The sequence below is a fragment of the Zalophus californianus genome, chromosome 1 (assembly GCF_009762305.2).
Source record: "Zalophus californianus isolate mZalCal1 chromosome 1, mZalCal1.pri.v2, whole genome shotgun sequence".
Taxonomy (NCBI): Eukaryota; Metazoa; Chordata; class Mammalia; order Carnivora; family Otariidae; genus Zalophus; species Zalophus californianus.
In genome coordinates this window covers 137,313,394-137,327,441 of record NC_045595.1, presented here as the reverse complement: position 1 = coordinate 137,327,441, position 14,048 = coordinate 137,313,394, and the positions used below count along the sequence as shown (strand labels likewise).

The 14,048-nt window shown below is 45.1% G+C and overlaps 1 protein-coding gene across 11 annotated transcripts in view; it reads right to left on the bottom strand.

Annotated features, from left to right (window-relative positions):
* ST6GAL1 (ST6 beta-galactoside alpha-2,6-sialyltransferase 1) overlaps positions 1-14,048 on the bottom strand; it is a 159,462-nt gene that overhangs the window by 60,087 nt on the left and 85,327 nt on the right. Inside the window, exons 1-2 of one of the 11 annotated variants that reach the window (XM_027582051.2) lie at positions 2,661-2,841; positions 1,864-2,066 (exon numbers count right to left, since the gene is read on the bottom strand). The exons of 9 other annotated variants lie outside the window; for them this stretch is intronic. The gene's annotated coding sequence lies outside the window, so the exon portion shown is untranslated. Of the gene's footprint in view, positions 1-1,863; positions 2,067-2,660; positions 2,842-14,048 lie in introns of those variants that run through there. One more of the 11 variants, XM_027582048.2, reaches the window with a different exon arrangement.

The following is a 14,048-nucleotide window of genomic DNA, read 5'->3' as shown; positions in this document are numbered from 1 at the left end:
AGGAAATTTTCATACTCGGTGCTCGTGATTTTGTGGCAAAAATGGTGTGGAAACATGTGCTGTCCACCTTGAACTTGTACAGTGCTGTCTGTCAAGTATATCGCAATAAAACTGGTAGGAAAAAAGACAGAAGCAATATTTCAGAACAACCAACCCGTTTAAAAATGTTTGCAGCTTTCTGGCCTAGAATTCAAATGATAGGTTATTTACCGTAAAGAAAGAGTTTTAGGGGCACCTGGGTGGTACAGTCGGTTAAGGGTCTGACTCCTGGTTGCAGCTCACATCATGATCTTAGGGTCATGGGAGCAAGCCCTGTGTAGGGCTCCAAGCTTAGCGTGAGTCTGCTTGGGATTCTCTCTCTCCTTCTCCCTCTGCCCCTCCTGTTTGTACTCAAACTCTCTCTCTCTCAAATAAATAAATAAATGAATAAATAAATAAATTTTTAAAGAAAGTTTTAAGTTTAAATTATAATTATTATTTATAAACACAATTATATTTCATTACATTACATTTAAGTGCAATTAAATTATATTTAAATGTAATTAAAATAATTCATAAATATATTTATAAATCTTAATGATCAGATTGTATAATCTAATTACAAAAGATAGAAACCTAGGCATGAGGTTGCAGGCTAGAGCATTAACAATCTCAATATCCAGCCATAGAAACAGGCAAATTATACATAGAATTCAGTGATATCCTGAGGCCATTAACATACCACACACATTATAAAGACAGAAAAATGTTTATGGTAAAGGGAGAAACAAAATAAACTCCATCCACGCTAAAATTATAATTATAGTAAAAACCTTTTTTTTTCCCCCCACAAATGGAAAAATGGATGATGGCAAGGGAACACTGTGAAATGAACACTAATATGCCAGAATGTCAGGAATTAAAAAGTGTGTCGTTACTGCTGTTGTAATGTTTGTGGCTAAAACAAGAAAAACAAACTTAGAACCCACTTGATTGCCCACAAGGCAGGCACATGGCCCTCCTAACTCAGTGTCCCCTCCGTTAGACTATCGTAGTCTTCCAGGAAAGGCACAGAACTCAGATAAAACACAGGCTCCCCTGCCTTAGCCCAGGGAGGGCAAACACATTTGCTTGGCATTTCACAACCTGGCCCTCCTGAGCTCTCTCTGCGAGTTATAACCTGAGCCTTCCCGTAACAGGCTCGCCACGTAGGGAAAGGAGTCCCTCAACTTCCGCTCTTGGCGTTTGAAGACGACCGTTCCCTTTACTCTCCTGTGAGCCTTCAGCCATCTCCTCAGAAGCAAGTCTAACAATGGTTTGGAAATTGGCTACCCCTGCTCTGGCCCACCCCCCCCCCTTGTCCACCGCACACAATACTATCAACACCAGCAGCAAGGCAAACCCTCCGGGGTAATATCACCACATCAAGACCATTGCTCATTTCCACCTATTCAATTCCATCATCCTTCCAGGCTCAGATCAAGCACAGGGGGAAGAGGAGGGACAGACCTGGGTCACAGCCCAGCTCTCACTTTCCAGCTTTGTGACCCCAGGCAAGTTACATAACCTCTCTGGGCTCATTTCCTCAGCCCTTAGGTGGTACTGTAATTGTTGTAATATACGAGAAATCAGCAAAACACAACTTCTCCTGGTACAGGAGTCACAAGGCACACGTGCTATGGAGCCCTAGCAGGGTGACTAAGCCATACTGAGATGCATCGTACATGTGAACTATACGGAAAAACAGAATGTAAGAGTGTTGGATTGATAACTTTTATGTCGGTTGCATAATAAAGTAAATAATATTTTGTAGATATTGAGTTAAATAAAATATATTAAAGTAAACTTCATCTTTTAATTTTACTTTTGTAATGTGACTATTACCCAATTTAAAATTACATATATGGCCCACGTTTGTGGCTTGCTCTCCATTTCCACTGAACACGGTTAACTGTTCGATGTAAGTCCTTTCTCCTCCCCATTCACTGGCCACACAGAGGCTCATGCCCAGCATCGTTTAAAGTCATTTGTCACATCTATGGTTCCAGGTTGAGTCCTTTCTCCTTCCCAGGCTCCAGGTTACCAACCTGAGACAGGTGACAAAAAGTAGAAAGGAAACCAGCTTTAGCATCAGAAAACTGAGCCCCAGTCCTGGCTCTACCATTACTAATTAAGTAGCCCTCAGCATGCCATTTCACTCCACGGGGCCACAGTTTTGTCATTTACAAAACGGAGGGTAATGATATCATGTTCATGGCATGAGAGAATGCAAGTGGAAGGCACTAGATAAACCGTCAAGGACTGCAGAGGTCAGGATTAAGTAGTACAATCTGCACAGCAGGAAGGGGGCTGCCGCCCAGCCCGCCTCCTCTGGTATTCTCTGCCTACCATTTTATACTATCACTTCACTATTTTCCATGTCTCCTGTCTCTAAAAACAAGTCTCCCTGAGAGCCCGCCTCCTCCTTCTCACAAGTCCCCCAGCATAACCAAAGCAGAGTGCGAACAGGCAGATCCCCTCAAACCTCCACACAAACGGAGTGTGCCCTGTGTCCCAGGCATTAGGTGTGGTGGTGGGGATGGCCTTGCAAGAAACCTGACAATACAGTATGGACCGTGCTTGTAATGGAGGAATCGAGTAAGTATAAGTGCACCAGGGACCAAGAGCAGGGTGCCCCTTACCTGGGAGAAACAGAGAAGCATGGTGGCAGGCAGACGTAGGAAATGGCCAACAGGAAGGACTCTTTCTGACATGCGCAAAACAGAAGGGGCTGAAAGCATGAATGAGCATGGAAGGCTATGGCATTTAATCCAAAGTAAACATCGGCATATGTCGAACAATGGGCCGCCTAACAATATCGATCTTATCATGAGAGGCCCCTGGGTTAAGAGGTCCTTTCAGCACATGGAACACGATGGCCTTTCTGACTTTGCTACTTCAGCTTCTCCCAGCTCGCCCCACAGGCCCCCTGGGGACGTATGTAATCCGCTGTTACAGGCTGAACTACCACCTGTGGCAACGGCATAAACTTCAGCTTTGTGCACTGAGGCTTGTGAGAGCAAAAGCCCCTGTCTCAAAACATCCTGTTCCTATTTTTAGCCAGGAAATATACCTCCTCACCATCTACCTACCTCCTCCCGGGGCCAACAAGTGTGAAAAGCACAAACCTACACCATCCTGTGGGGGGCAAGGGGGGCTTCTCTATGTCAGTTTGGTATTCAAATATTTCAAGAAGAAAATAATCTCAAGTCACATTTTCATTCAAGAATAAAAAGACAAAAGATCAGGAAGTGGGTGATTCTAAGAGGGAATGGTTGAGCAATGAGAGGAGATAGGGCCCATGAGGAGGTGGTCTCAGCGGCCTTGGTGTCCACCTCTGCTTGTATGGATAGTGGGGCCACACCTTACCAACGGCTAGTTACAAAACCAGTGCCAGGCCCTAATTCCTCCTCCCTCAGGAAACTACTGATTACAAGCATTTTAGGAATTTAAAAAATCATATCAACCTATTGCAATGTAAGGACTGTATTTGGATCCTGATTTGAATAAACAAACTGCTTTTTTTTTTTTTTAAGTAATCTCTACACCTAACGCGGGGCTCGAACTCATGACCCTGGGATTAAGAGTTGCAGGCTCTACCTACTGAGCCAGCCAGATGCCCCAAAAGAATCCCAAGGGATCTTTTAAACATACACTGAAACATGTATTTAATACAGATAAAATGAAAAAATCAACAGCTGAATTAGAAGTCAGGTAAAATAAGATCTTATTTTGTGTGGATAATCCCACGCAGTAAATGAAAGTTAAATGAAAAGTCCTCTTACTTTGAATCACCCATAAAATAAAACACATGGTTATAACAAAACACTGCTTATACAACCCCGAATGCTCACACAGAAGTTCATTCACTGAACCTAACAACACAGCAGGGTTATCATCCTGCCCCAGAGCAGATGACAATTTTTTTCCTCTGGGTAACAGAAGAAGTAATTATCTTGAGTTTAGCTCCACGTAGCGTGAGAAAGACAAACACCGGGATCAGACCCTGTACAAAGATGCTCACTCCTCGGAGACCAAGGGAAAGTCGGATTCACGGCTCTCGCCCTGCCCTGGTACGGGTCTTAGATTTATATGACTGAGTGGCTATCAGAACAGTGGGCATGATTTCAATTATTCTTTCTCTCTGACTCTCTCCCTTTTTTTTTAAAGATTTTTTTTATGTATTTATTCATGAGAGACAGAGGGAGAGAGAGGGAGAGAGAGAGAGAGAGAGAGAGAGAGAGAGAAGCAGAGGGAGAAGCAGGCTCCCAAGGAGCAGGGAGCCCGATGTGGGACTCGATCCCAGGACCCTGGGATCATGACCTGAGCCGAAGGCAGACGCTTAACCATCTGAGCCACCCAGGCGCCCTGACTCTCTCCCTTTTTAAAAATGTGCTAAGTGGACAGAGTTACACTGACATGCTGGTATGTTGCTTCTCTGAGGTTGCTTCTGGTGTCAGAGTCACTATTTAGGAAAAGAAGATAATCACCTCTGAACACATAGAAATATAGGGACAGTAAGAAGCATGCGGTGTTCAGGTGACACAGACAGCCCTTGGGGAGGCGGCATAGCCATGTCGTCCTATATGTAGCCACATGGCAAGCAGAGAGCCTATTATCATGTCACGATCATCATTATGTATCACTGAAGCCCCATTCTACGCTAGGTGCTTTCCATTTTATCTTCAGTCTTCTGAAAAACTCTGTGGGTTATTTTACAGGTGAGGAAGCTGAAGCTCAGAGTGAGTGATTTCCCAAAGGCCACACAGCAAAAAGGGGACATAACCAAGATTCTAGTCCTGCTTCCAAGCCTAGCCCTTTCTAGCATGGTGATACCCCTGCACACACATGAGGCCTTTGAGCACAGCTCTTTAACTAGACCCCTTTATTTTCTAAAATGTTTTAAAAGGAAAAAACAAAAACAGAAGCAAAATCCTGTTGTCAAACTGAAAAGCCGAGAAAACGCACTCTGTGATCCATGAGATGACTTCTGCACATTTACAGCCCTGTTTAGTCTCACTTCCGATTTCTTTGGCTGCCATTATGTCCTCCCTTGGATCCATCTGACACACTGAAGAGAACAGAACAGGAAATAACTCTTTTGTTTGGAATGATAGAAATTCAGGTGATCCCAGAATCCCCCCAACCTCAAAAGAAGATGTCCCTTATGACAATTTTTTTTCTTTAAACTTCAAACCCATTGGGTTGTCATGGCAACTTAATAACTGAGTCAGACTGGCCATTCATGAAAGTGAACTGACAAAGGACGTGCTCTGTCCAAAGGCCAGCCACGCAGTGACTTAGGCACCCCACAGGGAATTTGACCCCGGAATAGATCCCTTTGTGAACTTGCTACTGCAATTCTTCATGCAACAGTTTATCAAGTGCCTACAAAGGGAGATGCCCATCCCAGGCTAAGGGCTGTGGGGCACATGGACACCCAAGTCAGACTGCCAACCCATAGGTAGCTCCAGGCATCAGGGGGAGTGGGTATGGGCTCAAACAGCCATCTGCTATCACAGGAGCCTATCCTTTGCCATCCTCAAGAGATTAGAGGGATGGGTGGTTCTGGAGAGTTTAGTAAAGGATATGTCTCACAAGTGCTGACCGGCAATCAGAATCCTCTAACAGAGAATAATAGTGGACTGTGGGTGACTTAAGGGCAAGGAACATGTCTAATTTGCCTGTATATTTTCACAAAAGTAGGCCCCAGATATTTGTTTTGGGTTTCTCCAATCGTGGTCAGGTACTATATTTACCATGTTGAAAGATATTTAGGGTTGAATACTGAAACTGTTCTCAGGTGTCATGACAGATTCCGAAAGGCTACTTGAGGAACTAGATTCCTGCCCTCAGAATTGATTTGGCCATATCAGGGGTCAGCTGGAGATGAGGGAGATGATAGAATGATACCCACAAGGCCTCTCAAAGGGTGGGAACCACTGATATCCTAAAAGATCATGGACAGGCCACCCTCTGTCTTCAGAAGGGAGGGGAGGTGGCTGGGTGTGGAAGCCCCCTCTGGCTTCTATTGTGAGCAGAGGCCAAGCTCTATGACTCAGTGGAACTCATTTCTGCCCATAAACTCAATGCCCCCCACCCCTGGGAGCAGTGGAATCATGGGAGCAAAAGCAGTTAAGATGAATATGGATCATCACAGAAGGCATCAGGGCAGCTCATACCCCTGCCCAGTACAGGATGAGGCCATCAGGCAAGTAACTCATGCTTCTAAGGGACCCCAGTCACAAGAACACACACCTTCACAGGTGAGAAGGGGAAGACTGAGGAGGCCTGGGGAGGCCTGAGGAGATAATCCTAGGTCTCTATCAGGCCACCCAGGGAGGAGTCACAGGTGTTCTTTGACTTAACGTGTGAGAAGAACCAGTAAGTCTGATGTAAAGAGCATGTTGAATATGAGGGAATTTTGTACAGGTGCCAAAGTCTCCCTGACCCCCAGTCTGAGTTAGGAGCCCCTCCCTTGTGTCCCTACAGCACCCCTCTCACGGCTTCTGTATCCATCTTCTCGGCTAGGGTGTGACCTTCCAGAGCACAGAAACCATCTGAGACTTTTCTGCCACACTGCTAGGTCCAGACTGGGTCCTAGGCAATGACTTCTACATACTTTGAATGCATGAACTGTGAATGAGGTACCTATAGGAGAATCACACTCCGCCCAAGAGAAAATAAAGGCCTGACCTGACTGAAAAGCCAAATCAAAACAAGTCCAGAAGAGGGCAACCAACTAGATCCTACCTGCCTCTCCCATACTATAAACTAACAGTTTCGATGGAAATGTCTAGATCACACACACACAAAAAAAAAGAGAGAGAGAGAATTAGTCAGTTACCACTAGGTGCATAGGGTAGGAGCCTGGCATGAAGATTCATACCAGTACTGTGAAACTCTGTCCAGCTCTTTGCAGAGGACCTAAAAGCAGGGGCAGAGAAGGTGGGGAGGCAGGCAACCATGACAGGAAGTGATGGAGAACTCACTGGGCCAAGTATGTGAGTCAGCTGGTTCCAGATAAAGTCAGAACCTGGTGTGTATTATTGGAATTTTTAGAGGAAAGCAGGAAACACCAAGCTGTGGGAAAGGATTGCAATGGTTTAAGAGAGAGGGACTTGGTTCTTCATTCCAAGTAGCCACTCACGGGGTAGTTGAATACAGTGGTCAGTCCTGATGCCAAACAATACATCATTATAGGGGCGCTGGGATGGCTCAGTGGGCTGGGTGGTTGACTCGATTTTAGCTCAGGTCATGATCTCAGGGACCTGGGATAGAGCCCCATGTTGGGTTCCATGCTCAGTGTGGAGTCTGCTTGAGATTCTCTCTCTCTCTCTCTCTCTCCCCCTTTGCCCCCCCACTCTTTCTCTCTCTCTCTCTCTCTCTCAAATAAATAAAGAAATCTTTAAAAAAAAAATACATCATCCTAAATATCAACACCACTGACCGAATGTGAATTATGTGTCAGGTGCTGTGTGAGGCAGTTTGTCTCTCTCCAATTATCATTATGACCCTGCAAGGTAAATTCAAGTCACCTACCTTTATAGATGAGTACCTTTACAGGAAGAGCTAAGCCCCTTGCCCAAGGTCATGCATGCAGCTAGAACAAGGCTAGAATTCAAACCCAACTCCAAAGCCGATGTTTGCAGCACAAGAAGAAAGATCACCCCTACAAATAAGGGTAGAGAAGGGAAGGTTTCCTATGAAGAAATAAGGTTGGACCTGGAAGGATGTGTAGGATGTGGACAGCTGGAACAGTGCTGGAAGGACATCCAGGAGGTCCTGACGGTCCCTGAGATCCCGTGAGAGAAGATGCTCAAATTCAAGTGCCCTGCAGTCATGCTACTATTTTTCAAATAGTAAATGCTACCCGATGGGCACTTTGGGGTTCTAATTTTTATTCATCACAGAGAAAGTCAAATACATACAGGAAGATTTCGGTCATTAGCTCTTCATCAAAGGCTCAAGCGTTCTACACTGCTTCCTCCCATCAAATCACCAACACTGTTACAAACACAGCATACGGGGTGGCCTACAGCACAACATCACAGTCAAAAATGACCTTAGTGGACAGTCAGGTGGTCAACCTGCCCCCTAATGAACGAACAAACTGCCCCCTCAACAGCAACAAAAAATGACCGGCCAGCCAGCATCTTCTTTCATACTTGTAATTTTGAAAATCTCTTCTTCCAAGGCAGCCCAGCCACAGACAGCCAAATATTAATTCTGAAAAACTTTTTACTTACATTGGGCTGCACTCCTCCCCGCACCTCTTACCTTCCACCTGCTTGTTCTAATTCTATTCTCTAGAGGAAAACACATGTCTGTTCTTTTTTTCATAGGGAAATCCTTTAAGACTTTTATACTCCCCTAAACTTTCCCTTGTTCAGGTTAAAGATTCTCCTTCTTTGAACCATTCCTTCAATAATATGGCCTCTGAACTCTGAACCTTTCCACTTACCCACCTCGGGGCCCACTCTCTTTTGTCCACATCACCCTGAACAGAAATAAACACAGTTTCCAGGTGTGGCCTGACTAGTATAGAATAGGAAACTGACTACACCTCTAAAATGTAAATATTAAGAATTTCTAGTTAGTTTTTAGCAGTCTCATGCTAATGACCCTCAGTTGAGCGCCACTGAAATCAAGCTCATTAGCCTTTTTTCCAAGTCCTCCTCTCCAGCCACACCCAGTTGGGCTGCCTTACTTGTGCCATCAGTATTTGGAGCTCACACACGATCCTCCATTTACCCTGGTGCCTTCTTTCTTTCTACAGTTAGCTCCTCTCCTAGCCTGTGAAGCTTATCCAGAACTTTGTGGCACATACAACATTTGCTACCACAAATGATGGCTATAAATCATCAATAAATCAGCAAGCCCTCTCTATGTATTCCGCTAAATCTTGGGTTAGAGTTGAAGACAGGCACTATCCTCCTGATATCAATTAGCATTCATTAGTGATGGCCACAGAAGCAGTACCTCTGAGCCAACTGAAACATCATGCAATCTACGTCTTCCATCTTGTTCCTGAGAATAAAAGCCGCCAGTTATTGAGGATACAAAGATGCTTATTGTCGGGTAGAAGAGTTCTAAAGTTAACTATCATCATAATGAACATGTCTTTTGATATGATCTCACATGTCTGCCCTTGAGGGGATACTTGGGATGGTCTTTAAAATGGAGGTTATGGGACCGTACACAAGTTTCATGGTGCAGACACCACAAAGAACAGCTAAACTAAGGTACAAGAGGTTGTGCGGGACTGCCAACTGGGAAAGATGTTATCTTTTGTAACAAGACATTATAGATAGAGAGAAGCTACAGTGCTTTCCAATATGAGCCCTAAATTGAAGAGTCTAAAGTTGTGGAACTCTATGCCTCATGTCTCAGAGTGAGAAGCAGCAGAGGGCTAAATGTATTTAATAATTAATAATTTCCTTAAGTATCATAGTTTTCACTTATCAAGTACTACCATATGCGATGCGTCTACATAGAACATTTCAGTTATTGCCTGATGCTCATGGTTCAAAATTATGCCTTTTGAAAATTTAAATTCTATTTCTCTCTCCCTTAATTTTTCCCATTCTCTAGAAGACAAGACTGCCAATAGCACTTCAGCAAAAATATTTATGAGTTTTCTCAGGGCCCTGGTAATTCATTCAGTCGACTCACCACCCCTTTGCTAAGTATTTCTCAAGATTTTCCTGAGAATAAGACACTGGGCCGGGCACTAGGGACTCTGGCTGACTTCAAGCTGCTCCATTTCTTACATTGGTCTCTTTTTAGCCATAGGCTTCAATTTTCTTTCCCTGGGGCTCGTTCTATCCTCTCTCCCCTTTGTTGGCTGTGAGACCTTGGGTAGGTTACGAAAAATAATGATTTAATGCCCTTCACCTAATGAGGATGGATGTAAGGTGCACAAGGGGCTAGCATAGCTCCAGGCACATAGGATATTTAATAAATATTAGGGATTTTTTTCTTTCTTTCAGTCTTTCCTATGCAGCCTGCCAATCTGTCTCTTTTCAGAGAAGACAGAAGTTAAAGAGGAGTCAAATCGTTCTCCTCTCTCCCAGGACATCTCTGAACTTTAGGTCATTTGCCACCACTAGGGAATTAAGCTGGCATGCTTTGCATGTCACATTTTTAAAAGGAAAAAGAAGAAGAAAAGAAGAAGGAGGAGGAGGAGGAGGAGGAGGAGAAGAAGAAGAAAAAAGACTTTGGTTCTGGATATATTTCTTTTTTTTTAAATTTTTTATTGTTATGTTAATCACCATACATTACATCATTAGTTCTTGATGTAGTGTTCCATGATTCATTGTTTGTGCATAACACCCAGTGCTCCACGCAGAACGTGCCCTCTTTAATACCCATCACCAGGCTAACCCATCCCCCCACCCCCCTCCCCTCTAGAACCCTCAGTTTGTTTTTCAGAGTCCATCGTCTCTCATGGTTCGTCTCCCCCTCTGACTTACTCCCCTTCATTCTTCCCCTCCTGCTATCTTCTTCTTTTTCTTTTTTCTTAACATATGTTGCATTATTTGTTTCAGAAGTACAGATCTGTGATTCAACAGTCTCGCACAATTCACAGCGCTCACCATAGCACATACCCTCCCCAATGTCTGTCACCCAGCCACCCCATCCCTCCCACCCCCCACCACTCCAGCAACCCTCAGTTTGTTTCCTGAGATTAAGAATTCCTCATATCAGTGAGGTCATATGATACGTGTCTTTCTCTGATTGACTTATTTCACTCAGCATAACACCCTCCAGTTCTATCCACGTCCTTGCAAATGGCAAGATCTCATTCCTTTTGATGGCTGCATAATATTCCACTGTGTATATATACCACATCTTCTTTATCCATTCATCGGTCGATGGACATCTTGGCTCTTTCCACGGTTTGGCTATTGTGGACATTGCTGCTATAAACATCGGGGTGCACGTACCCCTTCGGATCCCTACATTTGTATCTTTGGGGTAAATACCCAGTAGTGCAATTGCTGGATTGTATGGTAGCTCTATTTTCAACTGTTTGAGGAACCTCCATACTGTTTTCCAGAGTGGTTGCACCAGCTTGCATTCCCACCAACAGTGTAGGAGGGTTGCCCTTTCTCCGCATCCCCGCCGACATCTGTCGTTTCCTGACTTGTTAATTTTAGCCATTCTGAATGGTGTGAGGTGGCATCTCATTGAGGTTTTGATTTGGATTTCCCTGATGCCGAGCGATGTTGAGCAGGTTCTGGATATATTTCAAGTCATGGTTCCTTTCCTGACACTATTCTTTTTATGAAATCCAAAGGAAGCAAGCTCAGAACACTGAAATCCAGAGAGGCAGCACAACTTGGTGTGAGATGAAGCTGGTTCAATGCCAGGCTCCGACCAACAGTCAACAGATCTTTCTGCCCCGCCCCCCGGTCAACCCTTTGTTCCACTTATTTCCCTGGCATTACCATCAGCTTTGGTCTGAGCGTTTGAGTCCACCTCCCCTCCACACTCAAATTCATATGTTGAAATCTTAACCCCCAGAGGCATAGGTATTAGGAGGCCATGAGGTCATGAGGGTGGAGCCTTCATGAATGGGATTACTGCTCTTATAAGAGAGGGCCCCAGAGAGCTCCCAGTGCCCCTTCCACCATGCGAGAACACGGTGAGAAGGCGCCAGCTCCAAACCAGGAAGTGAGCTTTCACTGGAATGTCACCATGCTGGCATCTTGACAGCCTCCAGAGCTGTGAAGAATAAGTTTCTGTTGTCCAAGCCACCCAGTCTGGTATTTGGTTACAGCAGCCTGAATGGACGAAGACACCATCATATCCTTTACATGCATGTGGAACTGCTTACCAACTTGTCATTCTCATCATTCAAATGCGTCACCTGAAGATTTACCTCTTAGAAACATGGCACCTGAGCCATAAACAAACCCAACATATAACCAAAGAGAGCCGCTCGAAGTGCTAAGGAGGGTGTAGCTTCAGGGAGAGAAATGCCACAAGCCAACAGTCAGTGGGTCAAAAAGCAATCTCCCTACATTAGACATTCCTGTTATTTTGTTGTTGCTGCTGATGCAGGGACTGGTCATAGTTCATATTGTATTCAATGAATATTTACTGTGGACCCACTGTGGGCCAGGCAGGGTGCTGGGGGGCTGGATTGAGTAGCAGCTCCTTGGCAAGGACAAGATATAATTTGCACTATGTTCTGTCTGTCAGTCTGGATATTATTAGCTTACTGTGTGTCACTTCCTCACTCAAGTACCCACCCACACCCCAAAGATCGTGTTTTGCAGCTAAAAACAAGTCCTTCAAACAAATCACTTCCTCAAACAGCCATTTAATCTCTCCTTCCTCATAGCAGGGCTTTCTGAGTTACTTACACTTTCCCACTTTCCACTTGTTGCTCACATAATTGAACTTGGTGCACATCATTCCGCTGAAACTGCATTTCTAATTGTGAAATCTGAAGGTTCCTCTCCAGTGCCTACCTTGTGAGGCCTCTCCGGGTCTCCTTCTTCAAACTCCCTCCTTCTAAAGTCTAATAGGCATACTTCCCATTTCCCTCCTCCCTTTCCATCTCAGCCTCCTCTGGTGAGCAGCTTCCAGAGCAGCGCTGAAATGCCCACATCCCCAGGGATCCAGCTTCAGCAGGGCCTCCACTCACTCTATACCCCCTTACACACAGACGATTCCTGCATCCATGTGGCCAGCCCCCTCTGGCATCACCCTCGAACTCCAGACCACATCTTTTTAAAAACCATTTTTAAACTGAACACCTGCACAGAAACTTTGCACTCTACAGTTACTCATTTTCTTAAATGCATGAGCCACTATGTCCTCAGCAAAAATCTTAGTGCCTTAGGACAGAGCAGTGAATAAACCAGATGAAGATCACTGCCCTTAGAGGGCAGAGTGAAGCACCAAAAAAACCCATAAATGCAAAAAATTATTTAGTATCTTAAAGGATACTAAGTGCTATGGGAAACGAAGCAGAGCAGAGCATGGGAACGGGAGGATCAGAAGTGTGGGGCTGAGGCAAGTTTCCATTTTAAAGAGGTCAGAGTAGGCCTCATTGAGAAGAGAACATTCCAGCAAAGAATTACAGGTAGTGAAGGAGTGAGCCCCTCAGTATCTCAGGAAGACCATTTGAGGCAGAGCCCCAAGGCAGGAGTACATGGGTGTGTACTGGCCAGAAGACAAGGTACAAGGGGAAGGAGATCCCAGAGGGACACAGACACTCCCACCCCTCAGGTGGAGGGGTGGTGGAAGAGATCAGCTGGTGCCTAACAGGTCATGCTAAGGACCGTGGCTGTTATTCTAAGCAAAAGTGAGAGGCACTGCAAGGGTTTGGCAAAAAAAGCAACCTGATCTGACTCCATGTTGCCAGGACTGCTCAGGCTGCCATGTGGGGATAGGGAGAGGGGTCAAAGGTAAAAGCAGGTAGACCATCAGGAGATCCCTGGAGAGATCCCAGTGCCAGACGCCCATAGCTTGGAGCGGAAAGTTGCAGTGGAGGTGGTGAGAAGGAATACATTTCAGGTGTGCTCTGAAACTCAAGTCTGATGGATTTGATGTGAGTGGGAGAGAAAGGTCAAGGGTCATGCCAAGGTTTGGGGCGCAAGCAGCTGGAAGGATGGTACTACTCTGAGTAGAAAATGGGAGAGGAAAGAAGAGCAGAAGTTCGGTTTGGGGTATCCTGAGTTTGAGATCAGACCGTCAAGTAGAGTGCAAATAGGCGGCCCGAGGCGGAGTCAGAGGGCAGGAGAAAGGTCCAGGCTGGAGATATAAATTTGGGAGCAATGGGCACTGAGGGCCCTTTGGAGGTTCTGGAGCAGTTGGTTGAGTTGTTCTAGGGTGTCTGCTCTGAAGCAAGAGTTCCTGGGTTTAAACCAGACTCTAGCACTTTTCAGCTGTGTGATCTTCAACAAGCCACTCAACTGCTCTGAGCATGTCTCCTCACCTATAAAATGGAGAAAATGAAAGTACCTACCTCTTCGGGGGCTTTATGGGTGAAAAACAGAGCAATTCATGTTAAC